Below are 13,916 nucleotides of genomic sequence, written 5' to 3' on the forward strand. Positions count from 1 at the left end.
CTCTCCACCGCTCACGGCCTAACTCCATCAATGGCCAGTCAGTAGAAATTGTTGAATGTTTCAGGTAACTTGGCATTGTTTTGGACAATAAATTGAGTTTTGACCATCACATCACAGACATTCATAGTCGCTTCCAACTATATGTCATACGTAAACTCAGGACTTTCTCAGTCAAACCACACCTTCTTCTCCTCTTGTACCATAGTATGATTGAACCCATCCTCCTGTATTGTGCCACCTGCTATTTCACTATGCTTTCTCTGACTAATAGAAACAAGCTCCTTAAAATCACTAAATCACGGCTAGGGAAAAGTTTTGTACTCTCAGCTATAAGAGCTTTGAATTCACAGAATGCGTAATTTATTTACTGTACTTTTTTTGTTGTTGTTGCAGTATGTCTATTATGTGTCCAAATTATGTGTATTATGTGTGGTATGTGCATATTATGCGTGTTGAATGTTGCTCCTGGTACAGTCTGTGAAAACAAATTTCCTCTATATGACAATAAAGAATGAATCTGAATCTGATACTTTTTGTTGCTGTTGTAGTTGTGCCAATTAAGCTTTTTGCAATTATTTAAAATGCATCTGATCACTCAATAATCTAGTAATGTGAATCAACATCACTACAACTGAAGCAACAAACTTTGCGAAACACAACATTTATGTCACTGCCAATTTCACTGTGTGAAAATGATTGATCGCATATGGGCCTATTTCAGTATACAATCCAATTCAAGTATAGCCTATTTCTGTCAAATATTATAACCCACTATTGCTGTAGGTAAACATTTTTTTTTTCATTTATTCATTGAAAAAAAAACATTGAAAAAGTTGAATATACAATAAAGATAATATACAATAAATGTAAATAAATGTAGGCCGATGGCTTTAAAAAAATACATAGTCCTATCATATTTGGTTATTTATTTTTGCAGGTTGGTTTTGGTTTTCTTTATGTATGTTATAATTAACACTACAATAGATTTGTTTTCATGTTTATTGTATTTCAATAACATATGTGCATTAAATATTAGAAAATAATAATGAGGTAAAACGAATGCCTATGTGATACATACCGGTATATTGGAAATGGATAATATAACAAAAACTTTAATTTTATTTGGAAAATATCATATACACAAAGCAAAATATATGTTAATTGTACTAAATGGTAGACTATTTCCCACTGAATTAAAGTTTTTTTACGATGATTCTCTGACTTCAATACAGAACAATCGTAAAGCTGTTAAGACATCTCAATTGTTGAAAAGGATAATTGATGTATTAGTTGTATGATTGATTTTCTGATGCAAGATGCATAGTTGTGAATTTGTATAGACTCAAGTGTTTTGCATATCTCTGTATTCCCCTATTATTATTGCAATAAAAAAAAAAAACAAAAAAAAAAAACAACGAATGCCTACGTCTGTTGTTACGGTAATTTTGCGTATCTATTACAGTTATTAAGGTAAAAAATGTTGAGACATGGCTGCCTGCTTTCTGATCTTGGTCGCCAAAAGTAGACTCAATACCCATTGCCATACAGCAACCATGTAAACATAAGTGTATAGTGGAGGAGAACACCTTGATGGTAGAAAAAAAGAGCTTTGTAGCTTTTATATGTAAAGTTGTGAATGTTGCCACACGACAAGAAAGGAAAAGTGACAGGATCAAGACAGTGGTAGAAGCTGCAGAGGAATTCTTGGGTATCAAAGATTTAAAAGCAGAAGATATACATGGCATGCTAAGCACTAATAATGATGGAGGGTCTCAGAGTATTACTTAAATTTATTATGGTATTCCATCTGTTACAATGGAATGCTAGGAGTCTGACTGCAAATGGACAAGAATTTAAGAAGTTTATAGTAGAATCTGAAGTCAAACCTGATACTATTTGCATTCAAGAGACCTGGCTAAGGCCTCACCTTGATTTTATTATACCTGGTTATGAGTCTGTTAGGTTTGATAGAGGTGGGAATCAGGGTGGAGGATGTGCAACATTTGTAAGGAATGGGATACCATTTAGAAGAATAGAAACTACAACAGAAATAGAATGTGTAATTACTGAAATTTATAAATCAGATGGACACTTAGTAGTAATAAACTTATATAACCCTTGTAAATCATTAAACCTAGAAACCTTAGAGGGAATAATAAGTAGACAAGGAATCCGGAAAGAAATATGGTGTGGAGACTTCAATGCACATAATAGTCTTTGGGGAAGTAAGCATACAGATAGTAATGGAGAAGCAGTGGAAGAACTGATGGATGTTAGGCAATTAGTTTGTTTAAATAATGGGAATGGTACAAGAATTGATATACGTTCTAACACACTGTCTTGTATTGATCTCACTCTGGTTTCTAATAAAATGTCACACTCTTGTGAATGGAAGGTGATAGAAAGTACAAGTATTGGAAGTGATCATTTTCCAATATTTTGCTCTATAAATATTGAAATAGATCTCCAAGAAAGGCCTAATCATAAGAAATGGGAGTTTGAAAAAGCTGATTGGGAAAAATTTAAAGAAATATGTTGTACTTCAGCAGAGACAGTCTCAATGCAGGGTGATATTGAGGAATGTGCATCTGAGGTTACACATTTAATAATGAATAGGAAAATGGTCCCATGGTGGAATGATGCATGTACAAAAGCTATTAAAGAACGAAATAGGGCAATGAGAATGTTAAGAGGTAATTTGAACCAAGATAACTTAATTGATTATCAGAGGAAAAAGGCTCAGGCACGAAGAATAATTAAGAATAGTAAACAAAATGCATGGAAGAACTATTGTTCTACTATAGGGAGGGAAGTTAAAATAGGAGAGGTGTGGTCAATGCTGAAGAAAATGAGTGGGAAAAAAGTGTATACTAAAATACCTGTATTAGAGGGTGATGGAATACTGGCAATAACAGATAAAGAAAAGGCAAATGCATTGGGAAAGAAGTTTGCCAGTGTTCATAGTGGGGATCATTTGGATGATATACATAGATTACATAAAGAGAAGGTTCTTAAAGAAAATAGAGATGTGTTTATTAAAAAAGATTGTGAGGAATGTACTATGGATGCAGAAATAAACTTGAATGAACTAGTGATAGTATTAAATGATATTAAGAATACTGCTACAGGAGAAGATCAACTAAGTTACATCATGTTCCAGAAAATACCTGGGAAAGTATTGCAGATAATATTACAGTTATTTAATAAGATATGGGAAGACGGTAAAATGCCAAAAAGCTGGAAAAGAGCATTAATATTGCCATTTAATAAACCTGGGAAAGACCCAATTAATGCTGGTAATTATAGGCCTATTGCCCTTACGTCACATCTCTGCAAGTGGATGGAGAAGATACTAGTCAGAAGACTTAACTACACCCTCGAATATAGAGGATTATTTGCACCATATCAAAGTGGATTCAGGAAAGGGCGTTCCACAATGGATGCGGTTTGTGAAAGTAAGCAATGAGATAGAGAAAACTTTTAAAATGAAAGAAATAATGAGTATTGTGTTCTTTGATATTGAAAAAGCTTATGATTCCATGTGGAGGGAAGGGCTGTTAATTAAAATGAACCAAATGGGAATTAGAGGTAGGTTTTATAACTGGGTCTTAGACTTTCTGTCAGAAAGAAGATTTAGAGTTAGAGTGGGATCAGGAATTTCTGAGGAATTTGAAATTGTTAATGGAATTCCACAAGGTAGTGTTATTAGTCCAGTTTTATTTAATGTTATGATCAATGATATTTTTATGAATCTGGACAGAAGGATTGGATCAGCTTTGTATGCAGATGATGGGGCCATCTGGGCAAGAGGACGAGATCCTATAAGGGTAAGAAATAAAATCAAGGAAGCCATAGGAAAGGTAGAACAATGGTCGTATAGCTGGGGCTTTAAGCTTTCTCCAAGTAAGTCTTATGATATTTACAAGGAAGAGAGGGATAGAAAAACAGAACCTACAGTTATATGGACATAATATGGAAACAGTAGATAATTTTAAATATCTTGGTATGTGGTTAGACCAAAAGGGAACATGGAAAATACACATTGAAAAGGTGGAATCAAAATGCAAGGAAATCATCAATTTAATGAGAGCAGTAGTGGGGAAAGACTGGGGAGCAAATAAACAATCACTAATATATATTTACAGGGCTTTAATGAGTTCAACAATAGATTATGGATGTTATGTATATGGAGCAGCAGCTAAAACACATTCACTGAAGCTAGATAGAATTAGTAACAAAGTATTGAGGATATGTGCAGGTGTAATGAGATCAACACAAATTAAAGCAATACAGGTTGAGTTAGGAGAAGTACCTTCAGATCTGAGAAGAGATAAGCTCATGCTTACATATTGGAGTTGCTTAAGTGGATGTGGACATGAAAATCATGCAAAGAGTATTATTCAAGAATGTTGGGAGTATAGGTCTTTTAAAGGTAATGGCTTTGGATGGGTAACAAAAACAAAATCAGAGGAATATAGAGTGAAAAATATATGGTTTAATTCACCTACACCTATTAGTAATATACCTATATGGTTATTTACTAAAACTGAGATAGACTTAAACATTTTGGAACTAAAAAATGAATGGGAAGAGAGTGAGAAAGGACACCTGGCAAGTCAATATATAAGGAACAAATATTATAGTTACTTAGAAATTTATACAGATGGATCTAAGGATGAGAAGGACAATGTAGGAATAGGAATATATATACCAACAATGAACATAAGTATTGGAAAAAGATTACCTGAACAGGCTTCAGTATATACGGCAGAGATGATGGCGATTATTGTAGGACTGCAGTGGGTTGAGGAAGTAAAACCAGACAGAGTGGTGTGTTGTGTTGATTCTGTAGCAGCTCTATATAGTATTCAAAATATGAAATCTAATAGAGAAGATCTTATGCTAGAAATCCAACAAAGTTTATTTAGATTACAGAGACTACAGATAGATGTGAGATTCTGTTGGGTACCTGCTCATATAGGAATAAAAGGGAATGAGGGAGCAGATAAAATAGCAAAAAAATCAACCAGGACAAATTATACAATAAATATACCCCTTGGAAAAGGAGAGGCTAAGGCAATAATCAAAAAAGAAATGATGAAAAAATGGCAGGACAGGTGGGATGTGGATAAAAGTGGAAGGAAATATTACAGATTGCAAAAATCTATTAATGCACAGGGGGTCAATAGAAGTAACAGAAGAGAGGAGAGTGTTTTAACCAGGCTAAGGTTTGATCACACAGGATTAAATAAAACATTGTTTTTAATGGGCAAAAGTCAATCTGATGAATGTATAGAATGTAGGTCCAAGGAAGATGTTGAACACGTATTATTGCATTGTAAGAAATATAGGGATGAGAGGATGAGACTAAATCAAAAGATAAGTCAGGTAGGAAGAAAGTGGAATATTGAAGGTTTGTTAGGCACAACAGAAGATGGGGTAAAGGATGCACAGAAAGCAGTTGTACAATATTTGAAAAATATAGGAATATATAATAGGATTTAGGTAGTATATAATTCTTTTTTTTTTTTTTTTTTTTTTGATTATATAGTCATGATAATATTTTCTCATGTTACATACTCCTATACAGTAGGTGGCGGTATGCACCTTTATAGTCATGGTTGCAATCTGCCATAAAACGAAAAGAAGAAGAAGAAGAAGATCTTGGTCGCCGAGAGCGGCCGAGAGGATGTTGTTACGGTAATTTTGCGTATCTATTACAGTTATTAAGGTAAAAAATGTTGAGACATGGCTGCCTGCTTTCTGATCTTGGTCACCGAGAGGATGTTGTTCACTGTAACGACAAAGAATAACTTGTTTAAACAGGAGAAATTACATCTGGAGCAGTGGTGAGAATGCTCATCATGACATCAGCCCACCATTAAAATAAAAGAAGAAGAAAGATAAAAGAAGGGGCAGTGGTGAGTAGTTCTTGAAGTGCAATTGTCAGAAGTTTATTGTCATTTTAGAGTTCCAGAAGTGAGCATTAAGGCCACATCCACACGAAGCCTGAGCTTTCCCTATCCGATATTTTTTTCCCCCGTTCAAAAAAAAAAAAAAAAAAATTCCGTAAACACGGCGTCGTCTCAAGAAATATCTGCGTACACACGAAACCACTGAAACCGACTCAAAACGATGTAGTATACATGCCAGACCAGTATGTGGCGCTGTAATTCAGCCACAGACATACACTAAAAACGGAGAAGAAGACTTAAAGCATGCGCATAAACCTTGCGCGCTGTATAGAGCTGGTAAGTAGTGATCGTAGTGATGGCAAAATGAGGCTTCCTGAACCACTGAGACCTCGCAGGCCATTGCTTCAGCTAAAGGTTCATTACTCGAAGCTTCATTCATCATTGCTCACTAGGGACAGCTACTGTGCAAAGAAATAGCAGACAAAAAATGAATTCATTCTGAACCAGTGTCGCGCCCTCCCTCCCTAATTTTATATATATAAAAAAAAATTATTAAAAAAAATATATTTTATAAAAATGCTTTTATAAATAAAAATATTTATTTGTAATGTAAATATATTTATATTTAAATGTATATTTTATAAAAATATTTTTATAAATAAAAAAAAATTATTTATTTATTTTGTACTCACTGTTGATGTTTGTAACCTTTCATTTGCAATAATAAAAAGACATGATCAGACATTTGTCCATTACTGTGTATAATATAAAATATGTATCTTTGTCTGAATTTTGTCTGAATTTACTTGTCCAGAGTAACACACACAGTTCATTAATTATTCATAAATTGTTTGGATAGGGACAGTATGAACAACAACAGTGACACTGTTGAGTGCAGTGCTTATGTTAGAGGGAGTGTAATAAAGTACATTCATTAATTTAACAGATTATATCAGGCACGGCGCCAGGATTCCAGTTTTGGATGGGCCAGACCAATTGTGGGTGGGCCTTAAATTAAAAACGTTAAAAAAAAATAAACACGTTATCCAATCACTGCTTAACCTAATAAAAAATATTGACTAATATAGCCTACTGTTATATTATCTGTGCGTATACATAATATATATTTTAATAGCTTGATGCTCTTTAAATATTTTATTGCATTGTTAAAAGTTTCGGTGCATAGGTCAGACCTATCCGCGATCGCTCTCCATGGTTCTGACCAAAGAAGAGCGCTCTCCATTACGTACGCATCATACCTGGGCTGAATTTTCCGATAACATTGTCTCTTAGCACGCTACGAAGACTCTTAAGGTATAACTTAACTAAAGGTACTACCACTAAAGGTATATCATTGCTACGTCTTCAGGGCTATCATCCACTCGCGAGGCAGAGGCGCTGGCGGCCTCCTAGCAACGGCGCTGTTTTTGGGAAAACATGATTTTGACGACTTCATTAAGTTTTGTTTTATAGAAAACTCTTTTTAAAAGATTTTCGTTTTTTATTAATTGTGTCTTAATTTTGATCAATGTTTTATCAATCAATTGCCCGTATTTAATAAATAAGCAGCAAATATATAGCAGACAATGTAATAAGGCGCCGGCACGATCACTTGCATTGCACGTGAACTGGAGGGCGCCGAAACTCAGCTTGTGCCTCACAGATTTGAGAAATAGTCTATATATTACAGAAAGCTTGAAATGTCTACTTTTAAACGGAAATATTCAAACCAAAATAAATAGGCTACTCTCTGATTATGAAATCCATATGAAATGTGCATTTCTCTCTGGCGTTCATGCCTCCGCATCGTCAACTTCATCTTTGCAGCGACTCAGAAAACACCAGTTTATTACTAAACAATTAAATGTCTCCTTGCTAATTTAGACACATTCATAATCATTACTTTAACCGGTTCTTTGTGGCAAGCTTTATGCGTGCGGTCATAACGCTTATTATCCTGTTGTAGGCTATAGCCTATTTAAGTAATTAAATTAATATAACGGGACGATTTGTCCACGAATGGCTTAAATGAACAACTAGTCGACTAGAAAAAAAAGGCAGGCAGCCCTTATTCCGCATAGGCCTATTTTCGAACCAGCTGGGTTGAGCGAGCGACCCTGCGGAATGAGCGAGCGGAGCGGAATATTCAGAAATGCGCTCTCCACTCACGAGCTCTGATCAGAACGAACCAGAACCACTGACTGTCTGCTGAACTTGCGCAGAAACATCAAAATAGATATAGCCAGCTTTTTGAAACTGTTTTTAAAACTAAACATTTAGACTATTTTAGTACAAATTATGAGCTTATTGTCGATTTTTTTATAATTATTGACAAAATTAGAATATGTTAAGTTTTTTTTTTTTTCACCCATGACGCCGTGCCTGTTATAGATAACAGATTAAAGTAGGCTAAACTGCAACAGAATAGTCCGGAAGGAAGGAAAATAAAAATAGATTTTTTATTGAGAAACAGAATTATTTCAAGTGTGTTGGGGTTTAGATGATTCCTCTTCTTGGACAAAATCTCTCTAGCCTTGGAAAATATCCTTTCACAAGAAACAGAGGATGCAGGGGAACGTAAAAATGGCAGTGGTACAAATGAGGATACTGATGCTTCTGTTGAGCCCAGACGGGAGGATTTCCTCTTTCTTGCTGCTCCGTTACCAGGAAAAAGGAAGAGTCACAAAAAGCAAACAAATCCAAAAGGGCAATCCAAATCAAAAAGCAGTCCAGTCCAGATCTAAAAATCCAGAGCAATCCAAATAATCTTATCTAATTAATATAACAAGACTATAATATAGGCCTACTATAATAATAATATACTATAACTATTCTAACCTGATAATGTAATAATATACAGCCCTCACATATGACACAATGCAATGATAGTTTTCTAACTCTCTGACTCTCTGACACTACTACAACTGCTTCTGCTACTGCTGACAACACCCACAAAGTGGCGCGAGTTTCGAACCGGCTTTAATCCGGAAGCGACACTCAGACCGAACCGATGACGTATCCACACAAACCGAGGCCTCGTTTGTCATTAGTCACGTGATTTTCACGTTAACAACACAAGCCTCGAATCGCGGCTTCATCTGGCACGCCCACTTTTTCTCGACACACGCTCCGACGCCTCGCTTCAAATGTCACATCACTACTGGTAAGTCCCGCCCCTTCCGCAAAACCCCGCTGGACCTCAAAGTTGAAAAACCGTCAATGCAAGTGAATGGGAGAAAATAATTATTTTCTGGTCCCGTTTGAATTGTGCCATGAATGTGAACATATGTTGTCTGTGAATTTTTTATATAACTTTTCGTGTAAAGAATGATACAATTTAGCGGGTAGAAGTTTGATACGGTTAGACTTTGTGTGAGAGCACTTTGTGGACTACAACTCTCGACGCGTTTGAAAGGTCAACACCACTAGCACACGGACTAGCTCACGGATCCCGCTAAACATGGCTGTGTCTTTGGTGCACTTCACCGCCTTCCTTCAGGGAGAGGACAAAATCGTTGAAGTTGGTGAAAACCACGGGTAAGTCAACTTTATGGGGTGACGTCACATAGGCGACATGTAGTCTTTCTCGTTATGTCTTTTCCACAACTGCTAGCCGAATAATCATACCATATACTGTCAAACTCGTAACATGAAAAGTTATATAAAAAATTCACAGACAACATATGTTCACATTCATGGCACACTTCAAACGGGACCAGAAAATAATTATTTTCTCCCATTCACTTGCATTGACGGTTTTTCAACTTTGAGGTCCAGCGGGGTTTTACGGAAGGGGCGGGACTTACCAGCTCTATACAACCAGGCATAGACATAATAAATACAGACGCCCTATTGGCCACTCGATCGTACGTCAACGGCGCCGCCATACTGCGGAGGGCAACTTTCCCATACCTCTCATAACGAGAATTGAGAAAAATGCAGCGGCGGTTTCTTCATTAGGGCGATCGGGCGACGCACCACCAAAGTGTGAAAGGGACTTTCAATCACTATCTCATTCAACCACAGAGTTACGCTAGCAGTCACTCACTGTTGTTCTGCCTCTGGATATAGTCCAATCAGCGCCGAGTCACGTTCTGTGGAGTACCGCCTCTTTTTGGGCGATTTCACTCTGGCTGAGAATCGCCCAGAGTCTTCCCCATAGACTGTAAAAAAAGATGGACGACGCCCCTTCACTCTCTTCCATTGATCAGAACTGAAGCCGCCAGAGTCCCGATATGGCGCTGACATATTGGAACTTGAGTCTGCGCAGTAGCGATTTCGGGACCAGACCTGCGCAGTAGTGAGCAGGAAGTAAAGCCGCGAGATCAACGCTCCGCCCTCACTCTCGCAGAACGCACTCAGGGAGAGCGGATTCTGCTCACTTTTTTAAAAATTGATTGCAGTACGACAAGAGGCTTATTAAAATAAAGTAAATACAATCTCCTCAGTCCTCCGAAGATCCCGAAAAAAATGTCCGTTGGTGCTTCAGTGACTACTTCATTCGAGAACCTGTCAATCACAGCTGTCAATCATCACGTTACACCACCGCATCACGTAACTAACTAAAAAACAACTTATTTTTGAAACAGACACTTGAACTTACATCAGCGTGATAAAAACGACAGCAAATGAAAGAAATGCACCTTTGGAAAAAGATATTTGAAGTGTAATTTAATTGTTTAGTTGAATAACACGGGGAGGCGGGGCTTATTACCTATACTAGGACCAGCCACCGGGGGGCGATCGAGATGTTTTGGCTTCACTTTTCAGGGCTTGTGCGGCACGCTTGGTCTTCCCATAGTATAGACTTACATTCAAAGATTTTTTTTTTCGAACTGCAGGCACTGCAATGCATTCTCTATGGGTTCCGGGAGGGCTCGCACTAACGTGCTTTCGTCATCATACGTAACCTTAACTTGTGCAGCGATTGGTGGAAACAAATGTACCTCTATTAGTATTTAGCCATAAGCTGAAGTGACATCCAATAATTTCCTCAGTGCATAACTTACATTTCACGGACATATTCTCCATCTGTAAATGTTAGAAAGTCCAGTTTGCTGTCATGAGTGGGCGAGCTTTCTGCAAGCTATACTTCCGTGAACGAGCGCCCCCGCGTGCATGCGCGCCGAACAGACGGAGCGCAATAGAATAGGAGCGCAATTATTCTGACTAAAATATACATTAGCACTAAATTATAAATATATTTAGCTAAAACATTTGTTGTTGAATATTTGTTGTTGTTGGTGAACATAAATGTGCTAGAGAATTTCAAACCTACATGTGTATTTTTATGATATTAGCTTTTTTTTTATTTTATTTTTTTTTGGTTTAGTAAATTTAACTACTTCTTTAAAAAACATTATTTTGTTTTTAGATTGTAATGTTGCAATGTTAGAATGTAATGTGATTTGACCCCTTTTTTGGATAGACTGCAGATAGACAGCAAGGTTACACTATGTTTGTTTTTATAACCTTCAATATAAACATTGTTTGTAGGACAATATCGATCAGGATATTAAATATTTAAAAAAAAAATTAAATACAGGTTTTTTTTATTCAAATAGAAAAATAATAATTAAATACTCAGATTATACTATACATCGCCATTTAGCCCAAAAATTCAGATTTATTTGGCAATTGGCTATTTCCCAACCCTACCGGCTGAAGTTTTAGCTAAACTTTAGGCTAATGATAGCTACATTATTATCACTGTTAAATTGTTATTTAACAATAAGCCTACATTCAGTCCTGAATTAAAAATTCAGTTTGTTGTGCCCCCCCAAAACTTTTTAGCACCAGCCGCCACTGGAAAAATGCCTATTTCGTGTGCTGCTTGGGGCTTTACAAATCGCCACACAATTGAAAACAGGTCTCAGGGAATTACCTTTCACAACTTCAAGCAAAACTGAACATTTGTTTCTGGTTGTATTTCATTTACTATTTTTATTTTCAGAGGAGAAAGGCCGCGAAATTTAAAAATACTACTGTTATTGTGTCACGACATGTAGTTTTAAGAGTTTTTCAGTCGACAATGTAGTTGTTTAAAGCTCAAATCTGTGGTTTATTTATAAAGATAGCGCCTATTTAAAAATGTTATCTGACGGTTTCGGAGTTGTGAGATCCAGCGATGACCGGGCGCTCAGCGCTCATGTACCCCGCCGAGAACAGCCTTACGTCGGCTAGATCTTCTGACGTTCGCCGATGGATCTGATGTCTTTAGTCTAGTAGTGGTTAAACATGAGAATAATTCGTCTTGTGTATATCTAACGGGCGATCTTTGGTCTCATTAATCTATAATTTGTTCCTTGGCAAATCGTTTTGGCTGAGGGCAAAGTGAAGTTTCATAACTTTATATATTTAGGCTTATTTAACTTTAACGGTGTAGCCTGCTGTATGTTTGACTGAATCGTTTACTTTATTTCTTGACTTGTATAGCTTCTTATACCTTTTAAAGACTGAAATTTAACAAAAAGAGACAGGGTTGCGTCATTTTATTTTATATAGCCTATGTAAGAATATTTTAAAATATATAAATTTACATTATTTATTATTGTTATTATAATAATATAGGCTACCACTTGCGATTATTAATCTATTATAGTTATGCTGTTAAATTACTATTCATAGTAACAATTTAACTATTATTTTTTATTGTCTATATTCTGTAATTGATTTCATATTCTATTGCTATTATTATATTATTATACATAAACTATATGCTACTATCAATATATTATTATTATTATTATATTATAGTACTTATGATATTATATATTTATACTTTTCATTACTATTTTTTTTGCTGTATACTGTTTGTTTATTTTATTGACTAAACTATTTACTATTAGCATACTTCTCACTTTATCTTATATTTACTATTTGCATTGCACTGTAGTTGTATCATATGTATTACCATAAAGGATCCATCAGTTATCTTTGTTATTGCTAAAATCAGGTCAGTGACAGAAAATGCTTTTTCCACAATAAGAAAACTTTATTTAATTTAATGTGATAATTAAATTATATCTCAGTATGTGGGTCTTCACAATTCTTATCCAAGAATAAAAAAACAAATACATGACAAGCCTGAGCTTTGGCCATTCCTTATTAAAAAAATATTTTATAAGTCTAACTATCGAGATTTTAAATAACTAGAGATGGAACTTTTTTTGTACACCACATACAAACCACAATCGGTTGATAAATTAAATTTTTTTGTTGTTATTATCCAGAAAAACCGCAGCTCACCTGTTTACTTGCATTTGATTAGAGCGCAGTCTTGCCCTCTGCAAAATGGCGGACGCGTTGACGTATCGCAGCAACGTTCCAAAGCGGCCAATAGGGCGTCTATGTATTTATTATGTCTATGCAACCAGGCGGGAAGGAAGTCGACCGGAAGTTGAAGCCGTCCGCGTGCCACCATCTTGTAGCAGAACTTCACCTGCAGTTAGCATCCCATTGACTCCCATTCATTTTGGCGTCACTTTGACAGCGAATAACTTTACATCTGAGGCGTGTGAAGACTCCGTTTGTCCATTATTTATTTCTAAAGAAACACGACAATGTATAAAATGCTCCATTACCTTGTAGCTTATGTTATGGCCCCGTAGAAGCAGTTTTTGTAAAAGTAGGCTAACGATTGCGTCATAACCAAGCGACTCTCTGTCGCACAGTAGAGAGATTACCGTATGGACGGGAGGAGAAGCTCGCGGGCAATCGGGGGGACGTGGAGGCAAAATGACAATATAATTAATCAGAATACCTAGCAAAAGTTGCTCCTGCTCCTAGCTCATGGACAATTCCTACTCACACTCTCCGTCTCTGCAAGATTCGGAAGGGAATGATTCAGATTTCTCTTGGCACAGCTACTAGAAGACAGACAGGTTGCTCACGTGGTCCGTGTAACGCTTTGCTCGGTTTGAGTCTGCGCGTCAGGAAAGGAAGTGCTAAAAATGGGCTTCACTTGTCTCAATTGAGTTCCAATGGGGTCGCTGTGTCCAT

The 13,916-nt window shown here is 36.3% G+C and overlaps 1 protein-coding gene across 2 annotated transcripts in view; it reads left to right on the forward strand.

Moving 5' to 3' along the window:
* The first annotated feature begins 5,630 nt into the window (after nt 1–5,630).
* Nucleotides 5,631–13,916, forward strand: part of mto1 (mitochondrial tRNA translation optimization 1) — a 61,664-nt gene continuing 53,378 nt past the window's right edge. The window contains exons 1-2 of one of the 2 annotated variants that reach the window (XM_079851070.1): nt 5,631–5,700; nt 5,827–5,921. The gene's annotated coding sequence lies outside the window, so the exon portion shown is untranslated. Of the gene's footprint in view, nt 5,732–5,826; nt 5,922–13,916 lie in introns of both variants that reach the window. The other variant, XM_079851071.1, reaches the window with a different exon arrangement.

This window comes from Squalius cephalus (assembly GCF_949319135.1).
Source record: "Squalius cephalus genome assembly, chromosome: 19".
In the NCBI taxonomy this organism is placed as follows: Eukaryota; Metazoa; Chordata; class Actinopteri; order Cypriniformes; family Leuciscidae; genus Squalius; species Squalius cephalus.